The sequence below is a fragment of the Bufo gargarizans genome, chromosome 1, assembly GCF_014858855.1.
Source record: "Bufo gargarizans isolate SCDJY-AF-19 chromosome 1, ASM1485885v1, whole genome shotgun sequence".
Taxonomy (NCBI): domain Eukaryota; kingdom Metazoa; phylum Chordata; class Amphibia; order Anura; family Bufonidae; genus Bufo; species Bufo gargarizans.
In genome coordinates this window covers 742269997-742291595 of record NC_058080.1, presented here as the reverse complement: position 1 = coordinate 742291595, position 21599 = coordinate 742269997, and the positions used below count along the sequence as shown (strand labels likewise).

The window sequence follows — 21599 nt, the reverse complement described above, 5'->3', positions numbered from 1 at the left end:
TTTTCTCAGTATATTCCTCTCTGCTTCGTTGCTGCACGTTCACAGCTCCTCATTCTGCAGCACATCTCCAGCAGTGTTACTCCGGGTGTTTTCTTCTCTTCTGGTTCTGAATCCAGTTTCCTAGAAATCCTCAGGTAACGGACGAACATCCAAGATAAAAACAGATCCAAATAGAATCTGCACATCACATTAGTCAGTTCCGGCCTGGCACTGCTTCATCCCCTCCAGTGCAGGAACGTGGCAGTGTCTGACCAGTTTCCAATGATATGTTTGTTACACTTACAATATAACACTTCACAGAACATCTACAGTGCGGAGGCCGCATGGAGTCCGTGAAAAGGCCCAACCTGAGCTTCTCTTCGTTTTCAACTGCACATACAGTCCTGATCAAAAGTTTAAGACCACTTGAAAAATGGCAAAAAATCCTATTTATCATGGCTGGATCTGAACAAGGTTCTAAGTAGAGCTTCAACATGCAACAAGAAGAAATGGGAGGGAGACAGAACATTTTTTGAGCATTCAATTTAATGAAAACAACGAATAAACTGAGACTGGCTGTTTTTCAGCTGATCAAAAGTTTAGGACCACAGCTCCCAAAAAACTAACCCCCCCCCCCCCTCCCCCAAAACAAAAATCCAACTTCGAAACATGACCTCAGTAATGAGTAGCTCCGCCGTTTCGGCATGCTTGATGCAAGCGTTTCCATGAGGTGAGTAGGAACATTTCTCCAAGTGGTGAAGACGGCCGCACGAAGGCCATCTACTGTCTGGAACTGTTGTCCATTTTTGTAAACTTCCCTTGCCATCCATCCACAAAGGTTCTCAATTGGTTTTAGATCAGGGGAACACGCAGGATGGGCCAGAAGAGTGATGTTATTCTCCTGGAAGAAGTCCCTTGTCCTGCGGGCATTGTGTACTATAGTGTTGTCCTGTTGAAAAACCCAGTCGTTACCACACAGACGAGGGCCCTCAGTCATAAGGAATGCTCTCTGCAACATCTGGACATAGACAGCGGCCGTTTGACACCCCTGCACTTCCTGAAGCTCCATTGTTCCACTGAAGGGAAAAGCACCCCAGACCATTATGGCGCCCCCTCCACTGTGGCGCGTAGACAACATCTCAGGTGGGATCTGCTGGTCATGCCAGTAACGTTGCAAACCATCAGGACCATCAAGGTTAAATCAGAGAATAAAACTTCCTTCCGCCTTTGAATGTCCCATGCTTGGTGCTCTCTTGCAAAGTCCAAATGAGCAGTTCTGTGGAGTTCAAGGAGACGAGGTCTTTGAAGACGTTTTTTGTTTTTGAAGCTCTTCAGTCTCAGATGCCGTCTGATGGTTATGGGGCTGCAGTCAGCACCAGTAAGGGCCTTAATTTGGGTCGAGGATCGTCCAGTGTCTTGACGGACAGCCAATTGGATCCTCCGGCTCAGTACTGATGAAATTTTTTGGGGTCTTCCACTTGACTTTTTTGTTCCATAACCCTCAGGATCATTTAAGAAATTCCAAATGACTGTCTTACTGCGTCCCACCTCAGCAGCGATGGCGCGCTGTGAGAGACCCTGCTTATGCAGCTCAACAACCCGACCACGTTCAAAAAGGGAGAGTTTTTTTGCCTTTGCCATCACAACGTGTGACTACCTGACAGAGAATGACAATGAATCCACATCTTTGCACAGATTTGGCCTTTTAAATGCATGTGGTCCTAAACTATGGATCAGCTGAAAAACCGCCTGTTTCAGTTTATTCGTTGTTTTCATTAAATTGAATTCTCAAAAAATGTTTTGTCTCACTCTCATTTCTTCTTGCTGCATGGTGAAGCCCTATTTGGAACCTTGTTAAGATCCAGCCATGCTAAATATGATTTTTTGCCATTTTTCAAGTGGTCTTAAACTTTTGATCAGGACTGTATGTCGTATCCACCAAATGTGTACATTTAATAAAGTACATCAATAACACTGGATCCGTCATCAGGATCAACCCGAGAAGGGCGTAACTGTCCTTCTAATGAATCCTCTCACAGAGGAGGATGGGGGTTTCAGTGATCTCAGAGGTCCCTGTTCCTGTCCAGCACCCTCATCAGATACTTTTCCCCATTCACCAAAACAGCTCCTCAGGAGAAAGGAATAGTTCTCCCTAAGAAAGGAGACCTGGAGGGGGATATAGATGTAGAGCTTTCTCCAACACCTCTGAGCCTGGTGGAGAGGAGACTGGGAGTAGTTGTTTTGCCTGATCTATAGACAGATCTACAGGAGGCCATGTATTCAGTCACTGTGCTTGTGTCTCCACAGATGGATCCAGGAGGAGAAATCCACCAGAGAGATGTCCCCGTCCTCTGTATTCCCAGGACTGTCCAGAGGAGAAGGTCCCAGAGAACCCTCAGGTAGATGGAGCTGAGCCCTGTACACATCTATATAGGGGGGTCCTGCAGTCATAGAGGGGTCATAGATTGCGGGGGTCTCTACTGTGGATCTGTCAGATTTCCCACCTGTCTGCTGTATTGTCCTGAATTGTTACAGATGACAAATTGGGGGGAAGATCTGACTGATATTAAAGTGGAGGATGAAGAAGAGAGGATGATGGGCGATCCCCCGTGTAAGAGTGAGGTGGAGGAGGATATTCCAGGAGATATCACCACAGGTATGGAATCATGAATGGGTAAAGTGACCTCAGGTTCTGTCCTTGGTGCCTTCAGGGCAGGAGGAGAATCTGATCTCCGGCTGCTGGTCTCTGATTGGAGATGTCCCCATCACATCATGGAGTGTTCCCCTTATCCAGCTGACGGTGATCTCTGATCAGATTCTTCTCTGATCCCGGCTGTTCCTCCAGGACATGACGGTCAGTCACATCCACACACCCACTGAGGATTATGAGGGCACAGATTTTGTGTCTGTGCTATCATGGTGGATACATGTACCTCATTGTGCAAGAAAGGGTTAAGCATCATGTTGAGATCATTTGGATGTGGTTCTACATCCTAAGTTATAAAATCACTACAGCGGATACACAGGGGACAGATCCCGCTAGTTATTCTGCTCACAGGATATTCACATCACGTGAGGAAACATCTGACTGGTTTCACCTTCTGCCTTGATAAGAAGTAGTTGTTCCTTCCATCTTTCAGGCCGTCTACAGTCTGCTATGTGACTGCCTGGTACTGATCCGATATGATGGCGCCCAGACCTGTCATTAGGTCAGAGGCACGGCTTAATAGGCTGCCGGTCAGTGTACTGCTTCCAGGCTGTGCTGCTGTGGAGAGCGGCACAATCCAAAACATTAATATATAAAAGTGCGGGGGGCACGCAATGTCAAGGCCATATGGACCCCTGAAATCTCTTATTGCATATACTCCAATATAAATATAATAAAACCAAGCTCGAATATACTAAAAACACTAAGCTCAAATATTATATGAGCATGTTACAAGAAAATTTAGACTGGCATGTTCTTATTCATAATCATAGTCATGGGTGCACATCCATAAGGCAAACATAATAAATAAATAAAATAATGGCTGCACACACATATAAGCAGTAAAGCTGAGAAATGGGGAACATTCCAAATTCAAGTAGTACTATACCTACTATTTGGATCAATGGAAGCTCTTAGTGCACATTTTGATCAAACTTGTGTCGAGCCCATCCACCAGGCGTCAAGGTGGCTTCCGCTGACTGGTCCCCATCACTAATATACCGCCTCTCTTGGACTTATCCAAGTCCACATTATCAGGGCAGTGAAGCATGCCCATACACGGTACTAGACAGTGGTGGTAGACAGTCAATGTGCTACAGTACCGCGAGCATAGACCGCTATATTCCTATCTCTGTAGTTCAATATTCATGTCCATAGACGGTAGTAGACAATCATTTATAGGTACGATGCTGATCCAGATCATAATCTTACATTATTCCACTTAATTAGAGTCCTCCTCCTCTTTTAGTTCTCAAACTGTGTCCACAATCTCTCACAGTCGGTTAATGCTGTGTCCGACCGCGCATTCACCTCATCAATCCCGATATACACTCACCTAAAGAATTATTAGGAACACCTGTTCTATTTCTCATTAATGCGATTATCTAGTCAACCAATCACATGGCAGTCGCTCCGATGCATGTAGGGTTGTGGTCCTGGTCAAGACAATCTCCTGAACTCCAAACTGAATGTCAGAATGGGAAAGAAAGGTGGGCTACAACAGCAGAAGACCCCACCGGGTACCACTCATCTCCACTACAAATAGGAAAAAGAGGCTACAATTTGCACGAGCTCACCAAAATTTGACTGTTGAAGACTGGAAAAATGTTGACTGGTCTGATGAGTCTCGATTTCTGTTGAGACATTCAAATGGTAGAGTCCGAATTTGGCGTAAACAGAATGAGAACATGTATCCATCATGCCTTGTTACCACTGTGCAGGCTGGTGGTGGTGGTGGTGTAATGGTGTGGGGGATGTTTTCTGGGCACACTTTAGGCCCCTTAGTGCCAATTGGCCATCGTTTAAATGCCACGGGCTACCTGAGCATTGTTTCTGACCATGTCCATCCCTTCATGACCACCATGTACCCATCCTCTGATGGCTACTTCCAGCAGGATACTGCACCATATCACAAAGCTCGAATCATTTCAAATTGGTTTCTTGAACATGACAATGAGTTCACTGTACTAAAATGGCCCCACAGTCACCAGATCTCAACCCAATAGAGCATCTTTGGGATGTGGTGGAACGGGAGCTTCGTGCCCTGGATGTGCATCCCTCAAATCTCCATCAACGGCAAGATGCTATGCTATCAATATGGGCCAACATTTCTAAAGAATGCTATCAGCACCTTGTTGAATCAATGCCACGTAGAATTAAGGCAGTTCTGAAGGCAAAAGGGGGTCCAACACCGTATTAGTATGGTGTTCCTAATAATTCTTTAGGCGAGTGTATAAGCCGTCATTTAGCTGTATGCAACAAATCGATCAAATGAGATTTCAGCGCCAGTGTTTGTACTTTACCTCTCTATGTTGTGCTTGTTTGCGTTCGGTCTTCTCAGGAGTAGTTCTTCCTCTTTTTGCCTGCCAGGACCTACGCGGCGTCCCACGTGATCCCGCCGTCTCCTCGTGGCGTCCCACGTGACGGAGGCAGGTAGCAGAGCGTATCCTCTAGGTCCTAACTTTTCGCCGCTCCGCTGCAATAATAAACACAATCGGTGTGCCGGACTTCTTAATCTCCGGATTCCCACAAGCTACCCCTGTGTTGGGGCCACATGAGTGGAGTATAGGTTCCTTACTGTCCTTTTCCAACTGCGTTTCGGGGCTACAACATGCCCCTTCCTCAGTGGTTAGACAGTAAACGAACCGGCATTCCTTTTATAGGGTAAATACTGAGTATCGCAATGTTCGCTGGGATAGTCAGCAGTCCTCAGGATATGGATCCTAGGTCCCGATTCTGGCCCATGTTCACGGCTATAGCTCCATCTTTCCCACTATATTATTTACATCATTTGCTCTCTTTGTTGGGTGTGATCAGTACACATTACTGCATTATACAATGTACAGGGAGTGCAGAATTATTAGGCAAGTTGTATTTTTGAGGATTAATTTTATTATTGAACAACAACCATGTTCTCAATGAACCCAAAAAATTCATTAATATCAAAGCTGAATATTTTTGGAAGTAGTTTTTAGTTTGTTTTTAGTTTTAGCTATTTTAGGGGGATATCTGTGTGTGCAGGTGACTATTACTGTGCATAATTATTAGGCAACTTAACAAAAACAAATATATACCCATTTCAATTATTTATTTTTACCAGTGAAACCAATATAACATCTCAACATTCACAAATATACATTTCTGACATTCAAAAACAAAACAAATCAGTGACCAATATAGCCACCTTTCTTTGCAAGGACACTCAAAAGCCTGCCATCCATGGATTCTGTCAGTGTTTTGATCTGTTCACCATCAACATTGCGTGCAGCAGCAACCACAGCCTCCCAGACACTGTTCAGAGAGGTGTACTGTTTTCCCTCCTTGTAAATCTCACATTTGATGATGGACCACAGGTTCTCAATGGGGTTCAGATCAGGTGAACAAGGAGGCCATGTCATTAGATTTTCTTCTTTTATACCCTTTCTTGCCAGCCACGTTGTGGAGTACTTGGACGCGTGTGATAGAGCATTGTCCTGCATGAAAATCATGTTTTTCTTGAAGGATGCAGACTTCTTCCTGTACCACTTGAAGAAGGTGTCTTCCAGAAACTGGCAGTAGGACTGGGAGTTGAGCTTGACTCCATCCTCAACCCGAAAAGGCCCCACAAGCTCATCTTTGATGATACCAGTCCAAACCAGTACTCCACCTCCACCTTGCTGGCGTCTGAGTCGGACTGGAGCTCTCTGCCCTTTACCAATCCAGCCATCTGGCCCATCAAGACTCACTCTCATTTCATCAGTCCATAAAACCTTAGAAAAATCAGTCTTGAGATATTTCTTGGCCCAGTCTTGACGTTTCAGCTTGTGTGTCTTGTTCAGTGGTGGTCGTCTTTCAGCTTTTCTTACCTTGGCCATGTCTCTGAGTATTGCACACCTTGTGCTTTTGGGCACTCCAGTGATGTTGCAGCTCTGAAATATGGCCAAACTGGTGGCAAGTGGCATCTTGGCAGCTGCACGCTTGACTTTTCTCAGTTCATGGGCAGTTATTTTGCGCCTTGGTTTTTCCACACGCTTCTTGCGACCCTGTTGACTATTTTGAATGAAACGCTTGATTGTTCGATGATCACGCTTCAGAAGCTTTGCAATTTTAAGAGTGCTGCATCCCTCTGCAAGATATCTCACTATTTTAGACTTTTCTGAGCCTGTCAAGTCCTTCTTTTGACCCATTTTGCCAAAGGAAAGGAAGTTGCCTAATAATTATGCACACCTGATATAGGGTGTTGATGTCATTAGACCACACCCCTTCTCATTACAGAGATGCACATCACCTAATATGCTTAATTGGTAGTAGGCTTTCGAGCCTATACAGCTTGGAGTAAGACAACATGCATAAAGAGGATGATGTGGTCAAAATACTCATTTGCCTAATAATTCTGCACGTAGTGTATATAAAAGTCATATAAGGTTCACATAAAATCCATATAAGACTATATTCACATAAAATGCAGTTCTTGACATTATTCCTATATCACCGATCATACAATTATCAGGATTCGTGATCTAACATACATTTAATAGGTTCTAATTAGTCCTAAAAGCAACAATGTCGACGAAATATAATGATACGTGATCTCGAAGATGTCTGCATGGAGAGATGAGGGGGAGAAAAGAATACCGGTGTTTTATTGTAATCCTAAAACACATAAGGCTTTGAATACACCGCCGGGAAGACCCACTGTCTCGGGTATCAGTTCGATATCCTGTATTTTGTCTCGCTACAGCCGGCCGTGAGGAGCTCACCGTCATATATCAGGGATACTACAGATATAGTTAGAATTCTGGAAGAAATGGAGTGGAATGAAGAATGGATTCTGGGCACGTTGGATGGAAGTTCTCTCCATACGATCATAGATCGCTCATTAGGCCTAGAAGCCCTTCAGAAACAATTTCCGACAAACAGCCCAATAGAAAACAGCAATTCTCCTTTCTGCTTTAAGGAGTGAGGTGTGAACGCGCCCACAGTTAGTTTGTGTTTCACAGAGAGTTTTACGTACAGCAGAAAGGACGGCCATGGGGACCAGATTCGCCCCCAGCTATGCAAATTTATATATGGCGCAATAGGAGGCGGATATGATCCAACCGAGGCTGGGGACGGATCTGGTTCCGTGGCGTCGTTATATGGACGATATAGTGTTTATTCGGACGGACACGGCGGAATCGCTGGACTGTTTCTTGCAGGATGTTAATAGGAATCTAAAGTTTACATCGACCATTAGCAAGACAGATCTACAATTTCTAGACTTAAATATTAGGGCAGATGGACAAAGACTCATTCGCAGTACCCACCTTAAGCCGGTGATGAGGAACAGTTTCATCCGGTTCTCTAGCTGCCACCTACCCAGGGGGCTCACAAACATCCCCACCAGCCATTCCAGGGGGTTAAAGGGACTGTACTGAAAACTAACAGTGCGAGAAAGAACAATTCTTAGAAGAAGATTATCCACAATATATTTGGGAGCATTAAATGGAGATAAAGCCGTGACCAGGACTGAATATTTCATTGCTAAACAGGAGAAAGAACAGGATGAGACCATTAGAATGATTCTGCCATACCACCCCCAATACAGAACCATAGAGAAGACCATGAATAAACACTGGGACCAGCTAGTAAATGATAAAGTCATAGGATCTCAAGCGACTAAAATACCACAAATTTCATATACCAAGGTTCCCAATTTGGGACTGAAAGGAGCCCCGTCTGTAAGAAATAAGACGCCCGTAATCGAACAGAATTGGTGAACACTTGAAGGCTTTTACAGGTGCGGGCGACGCTCTAACTGCAAACTGAGCTCCTTCCCAAAGAAAACAATGAAAGTGCAGTCCACACACAATACATTTAGTCTAGACATCAAACATGTGATTTACCGCTACAGTGTCCTTGCTCTATACAGTATGTGCGGAGAACAACAAGACCGCTGAGGAAGAGAGCACCCGAAGATGTGGCGAATATAAAGAAGGGATATGGATTACATTGTGCATTGAGAATCTTGGTTGTGACCCTCCAGTCTTATATTTGTGGCACTCAAAAGGGTAAAAAACCCTGGAGAGGAAGAAGCCATATCGCGCACATGTCAAGATTGGAGTCTAAAAAGATTTTTTTTATTTGACACCCCGATACCAAGAGGTTTGAACGCTGAAATGGAAATATTTGGGTTTCTATAGATGGGGGTTGTGGTCCACAGGAGAAGGGACATCGGGTGTTTGGCTGCTTATCAGCCCCCCGATCTCCCCGGTGCGGCACTTCGCCTCATCTCTCCATGCAGACATCCTCGAGATCACGTGCCATTATATTTCGTCGACATTGTTGCTTTTAAGACTAATTAGAACCTATTAAATGTATGTTAGATCACGAATTCTGATAAAGGGGAAAGTAGAAACGCAAATGTATCGCTATATGAACAAACGCATGAAAAACGCACAGATAACGCATATGCTTTTTTCGGACAGATATGGTTTATATGTGATATTTTGTATGATCGGTGATATAGGAATCATGTCAAGAACTGCATTTTATGTGAATATAGTCTTATCTGGATTTTATGTGAACCTTATATGACTTTTATACACATTGTATAATGCAGTAATGTGTACTGATCACGCCCAACAAAGAGAGCAAATGATGTAAATAATATAGTGGGAAAGATGGAGCTATAGCCGTGAACATGGGCCAGAATCGGGACCTAGGATCCATATCCTGAGGACTGCTGACTATCCCAGCGAAGATTGCGATACTGGGTATTTACCCTGTAAAAGGAATGCCGGTTCGTTTACTGTCTAACCACTGAGGAAGGGGCATGTTGTAGCCCCGAAACACGTTTGGGACAGTGAGGAACCTATACTCCACTCATGTGGCCCCAACACAGGGGTCACTTGTGGGAATCCGGAGATTAAGATGTTCGGCACACCGATTGTGTTTATTATTGCAGCAGAGCGGCGAAAAGTTAGGACCCAGAGGATACGCTCTGCTCAGGGGTGTACATAGAAATCATTGGGCCCCATAGCAAGAATCTGAATTGGGCCGCCTAACCCCGCCACCTAGCCTGGCCCATCCCACCTTCTGCCCTGGCTCCTCCCCTGTCACACCCCCCATTTGCAAATAAAGAAATGTATACATGACCTACCAAAAACGTTAGGGAGACTGGCGTAATTAGAAATGACTGGGCCCCACAGGAAACTTTTGAACGGGCCCCACAGCTAATTTTTGAATGGGCCCTCCCAGTTGTCCAGCACCTCTGATCGGCAGAGACCCTTGACTTCTTCCCTAATACAGTCCAATTATCGTCCAATAGACAAGTGAAGGAAATATATGTATACTGTAGTATGATATTTTGACACTGTCTATTGGACGATAATTGGACTGTATTAGGGAAGAAGTCAAGGGTCTCTGCCGGTCAGAGGTGCTGGACAACTGGGGGGCCCATTCAAAATTTTGCCGTGGGACCCGTTCAAAAGTTTCCTGTGGGGCCCAGTCATTTCTAATTACGCCAGTGCCAGTAAGAGAGACTGTTATTAGTGAAGGAATTTTTTGTTTAATGATCTGGGTTGGGGTTGAAAAGATAGTGACCGGGGGCTGGGGCAGTCTTACTGTGTGGGCGGGCTGGCAGTGCCACAGGTCCGGACTGGCTGCGGGATGACGGTTTGGCTGGTGACACTGGCGAGGCGGGCGGGCAGCACAAGTCACTTTCAACTTCTTCCACGCTGGGTGCGCCAATCAGCTGGGCCATCAGCATCTTTGCACACTCCTAATGCTGATTGGCCCAATGTGCTGTGCAGGTACACGAGCAGAGGGAGCGCGCAGCCAGGCTGGGTCCTAGGGAGCGCGCAGAGTCCATGAGAGTTCAGGGAGGGGGGCCTTCAAGCTGAGCCTGCAGTGAGCGCAGTTGCAGGGGGCGGGGCCTTCCATGCGCTCCGGGCCCCCCTGTGCCGCGGGCCCCATAGCTCTGCTACCTGCCTCCGTCACGTGGGACGCCACGAGGAGACGGCGGGATCACGTGGGACGCTGCGTAGGTCCTGGCAGACAAAAAGAGGACGAACTACTCCTGAGACGACACAAGACCGAACGCGAACAAGCACAACATAGAGAGGTAAAGTACAAACGCTGGCGCTGAAATCTCATTTTATCGATCTGTTGCATACAGCTAAATGGCGGCTTATATATCGGGATTGATGAGGTGAATGCGCGGTCGGACACAGCATTAACCGACTGTTAGAGATTGTGGACACAGTTTGAGAACTAAAAGAGGAGGAGGACTCTAATTAAGTGGAATAATGTAAGATTATGATCTGGATCAGCATCGTACCTATAAATGATTGTCTACTACCGTCTATGGACATGAATAGTGAACTATAGAGATAGCGGTCTATGCTCGCGGTACTGTAGCACATTGACTGTCTACCACCACTGTCTACTACTACTGTCTAGTACCGTTTATGGGCATGCTCATATAATATTTGAGCTTAGTGTTTTTGGAAGTGTCTCTCAAGGAGTCAAAATCTGATTTTACAACAAACCTTGTAATTTTATGGGGAGATATAGCAAGCCTGATATCCATCCATAGGTATCTTCCATGGGAGAAACCTCTTTGCATATTCGTTTCCCATTAAGCATTGCCAATAAGTCTCCATACAGGCCTGGTCATTTTATGGAGATTCAGCGACCTCCCTACGCTGCATTTAAGGCATCGCAGCCAGCCAGAATCTTACTCCGTATTGATGAAGGGCAAGCTCCCAAACCAGCTGTCTACAGATGGATATCTGACCTGGCTATGTTCCCTTGTCAAATACCAAGGCTTGTTGTACAGTAGGATTTTGACTCGTAGGGAGCCACTTCCAAAAGGTGGCGCTAGCGAGATGGTTCTCTCCCTTGGGAGATAGATACCTGTTTGCATGTTTATTTCCCATTGCATATTGCCAATACCAGTAAATCTCCATACAGAACTGGTCACTTTAAGAAGATTCAGCACCTACCTAAGCCACGTTCAAGGTATCGTGCTAAGAGCAAGCACCCTGAAATTGCTGTCTACAAATGGATATTTGGACTGGCTATATTGCCTTGTCAAATTCCAAGACTTGTTAGAAAGTCACATCTTGACTCAGGGGAGCCACTTCCAATAAGTGGAACTGGGAGATACCTTAGGAGATGCCTTAGGAGATACCTTAGGAGATACTTTTTTGAAAGCTCTTTTAAGCAGAGGCAGCATTAGTAATGTCAAAGTGACTGAGATATATGGCTGTGGATAAAGGAATGGTTGTCATTGTTAACAAATACCCTGTTTAATGACACACTGCACTGTTTGGTTTGTTATGTATTGAATTAAAAAACATTCCAAAAATGATCCCTTATTGGGGGAAGATACCTACCCCTGCTCACACAGTAGTAGCAGAAGGCGCAGTGACTTGTTCTGAACAAGCGGTCCAAGAATCTCCCTTTTTCAGGAGCAGCCGCAGTGGAACCTGATGGACAAAACAGGAGTTATGAGGCTGTGTAGGGGTAGTAGTAATGGCAGTATTAGCCTCAGTACAGTATGGAACCTGACGGACAGGAGATGTGAATCTGCATAATTGGCATTAGCCAGGGATGTGTGTGGATATCCTCACCAATCCATGCTCGATTTTTTTTTTTTTTTCAAAGATTCTTTTTCTGCTCCGGTATGAAGACACCATCTGCAGTGCTGCACACTCTCTGACCGTACACTGGAGGCTGCACAAGGCAGTACACTAATAGCAAACTAGTCCAGTTCCAGCCCTGTTACAGTCTGCTGACCCAGATGTCCATGGGGTTTTGGAACAGGGTATTTGACAGGGAAAGGGCACAGCCCAGGTACGAGTGAACCTGGTTGTTCAGGCGGTTTGTATCCGTTTCCTGATGTGCATCAGGTTGGCGCAGAGCTTGAAAGATCTGTTCCATCATATTTGTAGTCATAAGTCAGTGCAATTAGACTTTACTGGACTATTATCTCTTGAAGACGTTTTGCTAATCTTCTGACTGGCTTTCTCAATTAGAATCATTAAAGTGGTCCTCTCACTTCAGCAAATAGCATGTAGAGAAAGTAATACAAGCCACTTACTAATGTATTGTTATTATCCATATTGCTTCCTTCGCTGGCTGGATTCATTTTTCCATCACATTATACACTGCTCGTTTCCATGGTTACGACTACCCTGCAATCCATCAGTGGTAGTCCTGCTTGCACACTATAGGAAAGCAACACACAGAACCCTATATGACCCTTTAACTGTCACCAGCTAAAACCTAAATTAATAGAATCAATCCATCTAAGTAAATGTCTAAATGATTCCCCATCAGACCCTGAACTCGCTGATAACTCCATATCGTTATTTCTGATTGGCTGAGGCTGACTTCAAGGCATTATGGGAGCCCCCCCCCTCCCAGGGCAGGGACTCTCCCAGGGTCTTGTGATCCTCTGTATTATCACCCCTGCTCTGCTGTGCTCACTACTGTACTGTGAAATGTAAAATGATGGATGCCATTTTGAGCAATTTTATTAATCAAATTTGTAGATTACCGAATTCATTCACGAAGTCTCACACCACTCCGGGTGAGATGAATTTTGCCTATACGGAGGCAACACATTTTAATGCGTTACAGAGACAGCATTAAAACTGAAGTGTTCTAACGAATCGACTTTGGATCTCTGATCCAAAGCTTCATTCACTCAACTCTAATTATCAGGAAGCTTCGATGTCACATGTGATTATTGTACAGACACAGACGTCTCAGTGATGGCCACCTGCACTCACAGGACACTTCATTAGCTCCACCATCTTAATTCTTGATAGGACCCTCGTTCCCCTTAGAACATCCTGAATTCTTAGTGTAATGGACCCAACAAGGTGCTGGAAGCCTTTATTACAGGTTCTGATTGATGACCTCATTATGTCTATTCCACTGCATCCTACAGATGTCTATAAACCTGAGGTCTGGTGACTGTGCAGCCCCTAGGTCATACAGACCGCATTGTCGTGTCCTTGAATTCAGCCTGAGACGTGCGCTTTACAGAACGTCATGACATATCATCTTGTTAAATGTAGACTGTGGCCATGATTAAATTGTTGATAACAATGTTAAAGAGGATCTCACTAGACTTCATAATACAAACTGCTTGTAGTATTAAACAGATCTCTTAGACCTGATGAGGCCGGTGTACTTGTTTTGAAATTCCATGTCAGATTGCTAATATTAAAGTGAGAAAGTAAGATCGCTCATGAGTCCTATATTCACAAGCTGTACTCAGTCTCTTCCCACTGTTGCTCCTGATATCTCACACATGCGCAGTGCAGGCTGCAGTCCCCATAGCTGTGTAGTAAAGAAAAGCAGCAGATGCAATTAGAAGCTGTAATTTTACATTGAACATCCTGCTGGAAGACGGGCACATTCTCACTAAAGAGCGAGGGAGTCTGAAGCTTGTTCTGAGCATTGTGAGATTTCAGCAGCAGCAGACGAGGAGGTACACTTAAAAGAGCTTGTGAATTAAGCTTTAGGTGGGTATTATGACATGGATTCTTCTAGTGAGGACATCAGCATCATCAGGTCTAAGATCTATTTATAATCATTACAGTTTGTGTTGAGGAACGTGGTGATGGATGCTTGTCTGTCATATATGTGTTGACAAAGTGCGAGGCTGGTGTCCAGACATGGGCTGTTCAAATTCAGAGTTTTATCAAATCTTGACTTACTGTATATAATAAAAGTTGTGATCAGGTGTAAACTAGAAGGACTCTATCAGGACGTCAGAAAATGTTATAGAAAGCTTTATAAGATTGGAATAACAAATGCAGATTTTGAGGATTTTTTTTTTTTTTTGCCACAATGATTGGAATGACTGGATTTTACTGCTTCTTCCTCCTGGATCCACTTCCAGCCTAACAGGAACTTTATAAGTTTTTCTGCTTAACAGTTTGGTAAAATAAAAACCTCAAATTTCAATTTTTATATTAACAGAAATTCCCAGTAAGAATTCTGAGGAAAACTTCATGTTGTTACGAAATTATAAAGTGAAAGATGAAGATATAATGCAACGCTCTTCAGGAGAAAGCCTTAATGTACATCCAGGACTTCACAGTACAGAATTATCATATAATGAGGAACCTTTTCCTGAACAATCGCATGTTGTTATCACAGGTATGGCTCAGAAAGGGGGTAAAAGACTTAAGTGCGGTAACCAGTTCACAAAAAGCTTGGACCTTTCTACACAAAGACAAACTCACACAGAGGAGAAGCCATACTCCTGTTCAGAATGTGGGAAGTGCTTCACATATAAATCACATTTTATTATTCATGAGAGAATTCACACAGGAGAGAAACCATATCCATGTTCAGACTGTGGGAAATGTTTTACACAGAAATCAGATCTTGTTAAACATGAGAGACGTCACACAGGAGAGAAGCTGTTTTCATGTTCAGAATGTGGAAATAGTTTTATACAAAAATCAGATCTTGTTAACCATGAGAGAATTCACACAGGAGAGAAACCATATTCATGTTCAGAATGTGAGAAATGTTTTACACAGAAATCAAGTCTTGTTATACACGAGAGAAGTCACACAGGAAAGAAACCATATTCATGTTCAGAATGTGGGAAATGTTTTACACAAAAATCAGCTCTTGTTAAACATCAGAGATTTCACACAGGAGACAAACCATATTCATGTTCAGAATGTGGAAAGTGTTTTACACAAAAATCTGATCTTGTTAACCATGAGAGAACTCACACAGGAGAGAAGCCATTTTCTTGTTCAGAATGTGGGAAATGTTTTACACAGAAATCAAATCTTGTTACACATCGGAAATTTCACACAGGAGAGAAACCATATTCTTGTTCAGAATGTAGGAAATGTTTTACTCAAAAATTAGATCTTGTTAAACACCAGAGATTTCACACAGGAGACAAACCATATTCATGTATACAATGTGGAAAATGTTTTACACAAAAATCAGATCTAGTTAAACATCAGAGATTTCACACAGGTGAGAAGCCATATTCATGTTCAGAATGTGGGAAATGTTTTGCACAAAAATCAGCCCTTGTTAAACATCATAGATTTCACACAGGAGACAAACCATATTCATGTTCAGAATGTGGGAAATGTTTCACACAGAAATCAAATCTTGTTAAACATCAGAGATTTCACACAGGAGACAAACCATATTCGTGTTCAGAATGTGGGAAATGTTTTACACAAAAATCACATCTTATTACACATGAGAGAAGTCACACAGGAGAGAAGCCATTTTCATGCTCAGAATGTGGGAAATGTTTTACACAGAAATCACATCTTATTACACATGAGAGAAGTCACACAGGAGAGAAGCCATATTCATGCTCAGAATGTGGGAAATGTTTTACAAATAAATCACATCTTGTTACTCATGAGAGAATTCACACAGGAGACACACCATATTCATGTACAAAATGTGGGAAATGTTTTACACAAAAATCAGGTCTCGTTAACCATGAGAAAAGTCACACAGGAGAGAAACCATTTTCACATATTTTAACATATCATCAAGTTATTGATGGACCTTAAACAGCCAATAAGAATATTTATATTTTTGGTTGCAATTATTCTGGATCTCCCAGATGACCAAATTAATATTTATCTGATGTAAACTGTGACTGAGATCCACATTGTGGATATAAGGAAGAGAAGAAGAGCTTTGTTTACTTCCAGAGCAGTGAAGACGAATTGTCCCCATGAACCTTGCGTCTTATCACCGTATTTACACCTCCGCCCACACTGTGGGAGAGTCCTGAGTGACATGGGGAGAAGTAGCGACGCTCCATGGAATTGTTTTAACAGTATTTAAATGGACTCTCCAGGCTTTTTGGGAGATCAATCCTTTCTTCTGCCCTGTGGAAGAAAGATGTTTTAGTTAGCACTTGTCCACTCGTTGTGCCGCCAATGCTGCAGAGACTGTGTGAGCGAAGCAGAGACTGCAGCATTGGCGGCACAACGAGTGGACAAGTGCTAACTAAAACATCTCTTCCTCTTATGTCCTGCTCAGATGTGTTCCTTTCTATTCCTGTTCTGCTGCATAATATTAAATGCAAGTGAACAGGAAAGGAACATATCCAGTCAGGATCTTCAGCCTGTGGGAGTGCAGCAGAGTCTGCTTTTCAATGAGCAGGTACGTACTAAACTGTCTTCCATAACACAGAAGAAAAGACGGGTTTAATAAAAATAAAAAACCAAAAAAACCAGGAGAACCCCTATAAAGATAAAAGGAGATCTTAAATTTGTGCAAAGACATGTTGATGAATTATTGGTATTTTGTATGTCTCAGATAAGTTCTGGCCGGTAGGTCGCCCGCTCATTTATGCTCTGCTTGTTGAAGATCTAATACATGTAATACAATTTCTTATTTTTAACAACATATTTTATTAGATTTTCTCAATACAATTTCGACCCCGGGTGTGAGAAGTAATAAAAGTATAAGAAAAGTATGTAAAATATACAACTGCACAAGAGCAACACAGTTATACAGCTATATGGTCACAATATAATCAAACTATTTATCTCTGGGGGATTCACAGTTTTCATTTTAGGTTGTACATTTAGATTCAAAATTGATGTTGGTGGCTTCCAGGAAACATCAGATAAATTCTGTATAAGAAGATATATAGTTTTTGACCAAACGCTGGTGCTGGGCTTTAATCTGGAGCACTGTGCATGTACAGTGCAGGATTAAAGTTTTTGCTCCTACAATTTAGCCAGGAGCAGGCCCTCTCTTTGCCAGTCACTGACAGCCGAAGACCAAGAGGAGTAGATAGAATAAATTTATTACCGCTTCTGGCTTCTCCTTTACTTGCTGCATAGCGCTTAATGAGTGCAGTTTCACATCTACTGCAGCAATTCCGGCAGGCTGTTCCTGCAAAGAAGCATGGAGTTCTCTGAATCCTGCACTGCCCAATGCAACCAGAATGCTCGCTGGCCCCATTAACTATAGTGGGGCCCGGCAGATGTGCAGAGAATTGGCCGGACACAAACCGTTGCACACTGCGGTATTTGTCCGGCCGATTCCCGGCCTTTTCTGCCAAAACTGGCAGCCAGGTCACCCTGTCACAGATGTGAAAGTAGCCTAAACCACTCCAGGTCAACTTTTGCAATATAATAGGCTGAACTGGGGGAATAAAGTTGGAACTGTTAAACCATCACATCTGCACTAAATCACAAAAAGAAACTGTCCAGTCACAAAGACCTTTTTAGGCCTAGTCATTAAAGGGTTACTGACTTTTATATTTTACATTTTGCAATTAAAGAGGTATTCTCGTCTCGAGAAGAGGTCTGGTTTACGTAAACAATAGGACAGTAATCTTGGCTATTTCTTGGTAACCAAGCCTCCACTGAAACCTGGATACAGTGGGCTGGATGAGGGGTTCCCCGTTCTACAGATACCTGCAGGTCCCAAGGTTGCAGCATAAGGAAAAAAAATTCTGAGATTGCTGTTTTAATGATATTGAAGATAATGTCATGTAGCATTGCCCTGAAGTGAAATCCTGTGTGATTATTGCTCAGACTTGCTCCATGTTCTCCCACCTGAAGCCGTGTTCCAGGAAGCCTGTAGATTAATGACACTCCGAGTTCACCGAAGTTCTCTGTAACAACCATTGATTGTATTGGTGGATTGTCATAGAGTAGACTATTTTTGTCCTCGACCAATGTTTAACAATAAAAGGGTTTCCTTTGTCAAATAAGTTTTGTTGTTTTGGCCTGTTGTTCCACGTATGCCATATCTAGACACAACAATTTCTGTAGCTGTAATACTAGTTTTGTTTCAAATTTGTTGTCAATGGTGGACAGTGCTCATTGATGAAGAACACCACCCTGATAAATGGATGAGTCCTCAAGATAAATCAGTTGTTTTAAGGCAACATTACATAGTAGGGTGACAAGGAGTAATTCTGAGTCATTCTCTTGGTTACTTTCAATGATTCAGAAAGAAGCCTTGAGTATAAATTCAAACTGAAATTTTCATATAGGTCCGAGATGAAGACTCTGAAATTACCCCAAATGCTCGTCTTGTCTTGTACCTGTCAGGGAAACACCACACCGAGCATAAGAGGGAAGGGGGATTGAGGGAATCAGGCCTGAGAACTAGGGAAAGAAGATAGACACCTCTCAGTAAAACCCTAACCAAAATCCTGACTGACTACCAGTATGAACAGACCCCAGAGGTAGATGTGTTCATACGCAGGAATACCTAGAGTCCTATCAAGCCCTATAGGACCCTGCTACCAATGGCAGGGACGAGACTACCTGTTCCTCCAAAAGGAAGGACGAACAGGAGTCTCCTTTAGGCCTAATACAAACAATAGGAACACACAGAACCCAAACAAAATACAAAAAGGGAAAGGAAATAATTAACTTCAAAAGGGCTATACAGGGAGTGCAGAATTATTAGGTAAGTTGTATTTTTGAGGATTAATTTTATTATTGAACAACAACCATGTTCTCAATGAACCCAAAAAACTCATTAATATCAAAGCTGAATATTTTTGGAAATAGTTTTTAGTTTGTTTTTAGTTTTAGCTATTTTAGGGGGATATCTGTGTGTGCAGGTGACTATTACTGTGCAAAATTATTAGGCAACTTAACAAAAAACAAATATATACCCATTTCAATTATTTATTTTTACCAGTGAAACCAATATAACATCTCAACATTCACAAATATACATTTCTGACATTCAAAAACAAAACAAAAACAAATCAGTGACCAATATAGCCACCTTTCTTTGCAAGGACACTCAAAAGCCTGCCATCCATGGATTCTGTCAGTGTTTTGATCTGTTCACCATCAACATTGCGTGCAGCAGCAACCACAGCCTCCCAGACACTGTTCAGAGAGGTGTACTGTTTTCCCTCCTTGTAAATCTCACATTTGATGATGGACCACAGGTTCTCAATGGGGTTCAGATCAGGTGAACAAGGAGGCCATGTCATTAGATTTTCTTCTTTTATACCCTTTCTTGCCAGCCACGCTGTGGAGTACTTGGACGCGTGTGATGGAGCATTGTCCTGCATGAAAATCATGTTTTTCTTGAAGGATGCAGACTTCTTCCTGTACCACTGCTTGAAGAAGGTGTCTTCCAGAAACTGGCAGTAGGACTGGGAGTTGAGCTTGACTCCATCCTCAACCCGAAAAGGCCCCACAAGCTCATCTTTGATGATACCAGCCCAAACCAGTACTCCACCTCCACCTTTCTGGCGTCTGAGTCGGACTGGAGCTCTCTGCCCTTTACCAATCCAGCCACGGGCCCATCCATCTGGCCCATCAAGACTCACTCTCATTTCATCAGTCCATAAAACCTTAGAAAAATCAGTCTTGAGATATTTCTTGGCCCAGTCTTGACGTTTCAGCTTGTGTGTCTTGTTCAGTGGTGGTCGTCTTTCAGCCTTTCTTACCTTTGCCATGTCTCTGAGTATTGCACACCTTGTGCTTTTGGGCACTCCAGTGATGTTGCAGCTCTGAAATATGGCCAAACTGGTGGCAAGTGGCATCTTGGCAGCTGCACGCTTGACTTTTCTCAGTTCATGGGCAGTTATTTTGCACCTTGGTTTTTCCACACGCTTCTTGCGACCCTGTTGACTATTTTGAATGAAACGCTTGATTGTTCGATGATCACGCTTCAGAAGCTTTGCAATTTTAAGAGTGCTGCATCCCTCTGCAAGATATCTCACTATTTTTGACTTTTCTGAGCCTGTCAAGTCCTTCTTTTGACCCATTTTGCCAAAGGAAAGGAAGTTGCCTAATAATTATGCACACCTGATATAGGGTGTTGATGTCATTAGACCACACCCCTTCCCATTACAGAGATGCACATCACCTAATATGCTTAATTGGTAGAAGGCTTTCGAGCCTATACAGCTTGGAGTAAGACAACATGCATAAAGAGGATGATGTGGTCAAAATACTCATTTGCCTAATAATTCTGCACTCCCTGTAGAAGCACCAGGAAAAGCTACAGGATTAATAATGGCATTGATCTTATATGGACCAAAAAATCTTGGATCAAACTACCAAGAAGGTACCTTCAACCTAATGTTTCTCGTGGACAGCCACACAGAATCGCCCACTCTTACGTCCGGACTATTCATACATTTCCTGTCAGCCACACGTTTATAGTTGTTGCCCATATTCATCAAGTTATTTCGAATTTTCCGCCATATAGATGACAATGATGACGAAAAAGGTTCCTCAGGGATACCAGAAGTATCAGAACCAGAAAATGTGCCAAACTGCGGGTGATACCCATATGCCCCCAAAAATGGCGACTTACCAGTGGACTCCTGTCTATGATTGTTTATGCAAACTCTGCCAAAGACAAAAACTAAAACCACTCCTCGTGGTTCTCAGAGACAAAACATCACAAGTAAGTCTCCAGACTATGATTAGTGCATTTCGTCTGTCTGTTCAAAGAAAAGGACAGTTGTACCCCCAGTCGAGTACAGAACGCCTTCCAGAATCTGGAAACAAACTGAGTCCCACTGTCACGAATAATGGGGAGGGGATGACACCAAATGACACACAGAAGGAAAACACCGGAGTCTAGGCCTCAAAGCTAAGGGAGAGGGATGGTGACCTCCTAGAAATCCCTAGACCCCCCCTCCTGATTCCTGCCAGTGTGAGTAGACCCTGAAGGTGGAAAAACTCATACACTGGAACCTAGGCCCTAAAGACCCTGGAAGGCCCTAAAGGTAGTGAAAGGGAATGAGACTACAGGTTCCTTTCCAGGTGAACAAACCAGCGCCTCCCTGAGGCCTAGTAACAGCAAGCACAAGGGAACAACCAAATACAAGAGCAGTACAACGTATCTTATAGAAAATGGATGAGCAGGAACACAGGTAAGGTCCACACACCAACTCTTCCAAATCCAAGCAGAGAATATCAAC

General features: G+C 43.3%; 1 pseudogene; it reads left to right on the top strand.

Annotated features, from left to right (window-relative positions):
* The window catches only part of LOC122924957, a 291897-nt pseudogene that overhangs the window by 238870 nt on the left and 31428 nt on the right, over positions 1-21599 (top strand).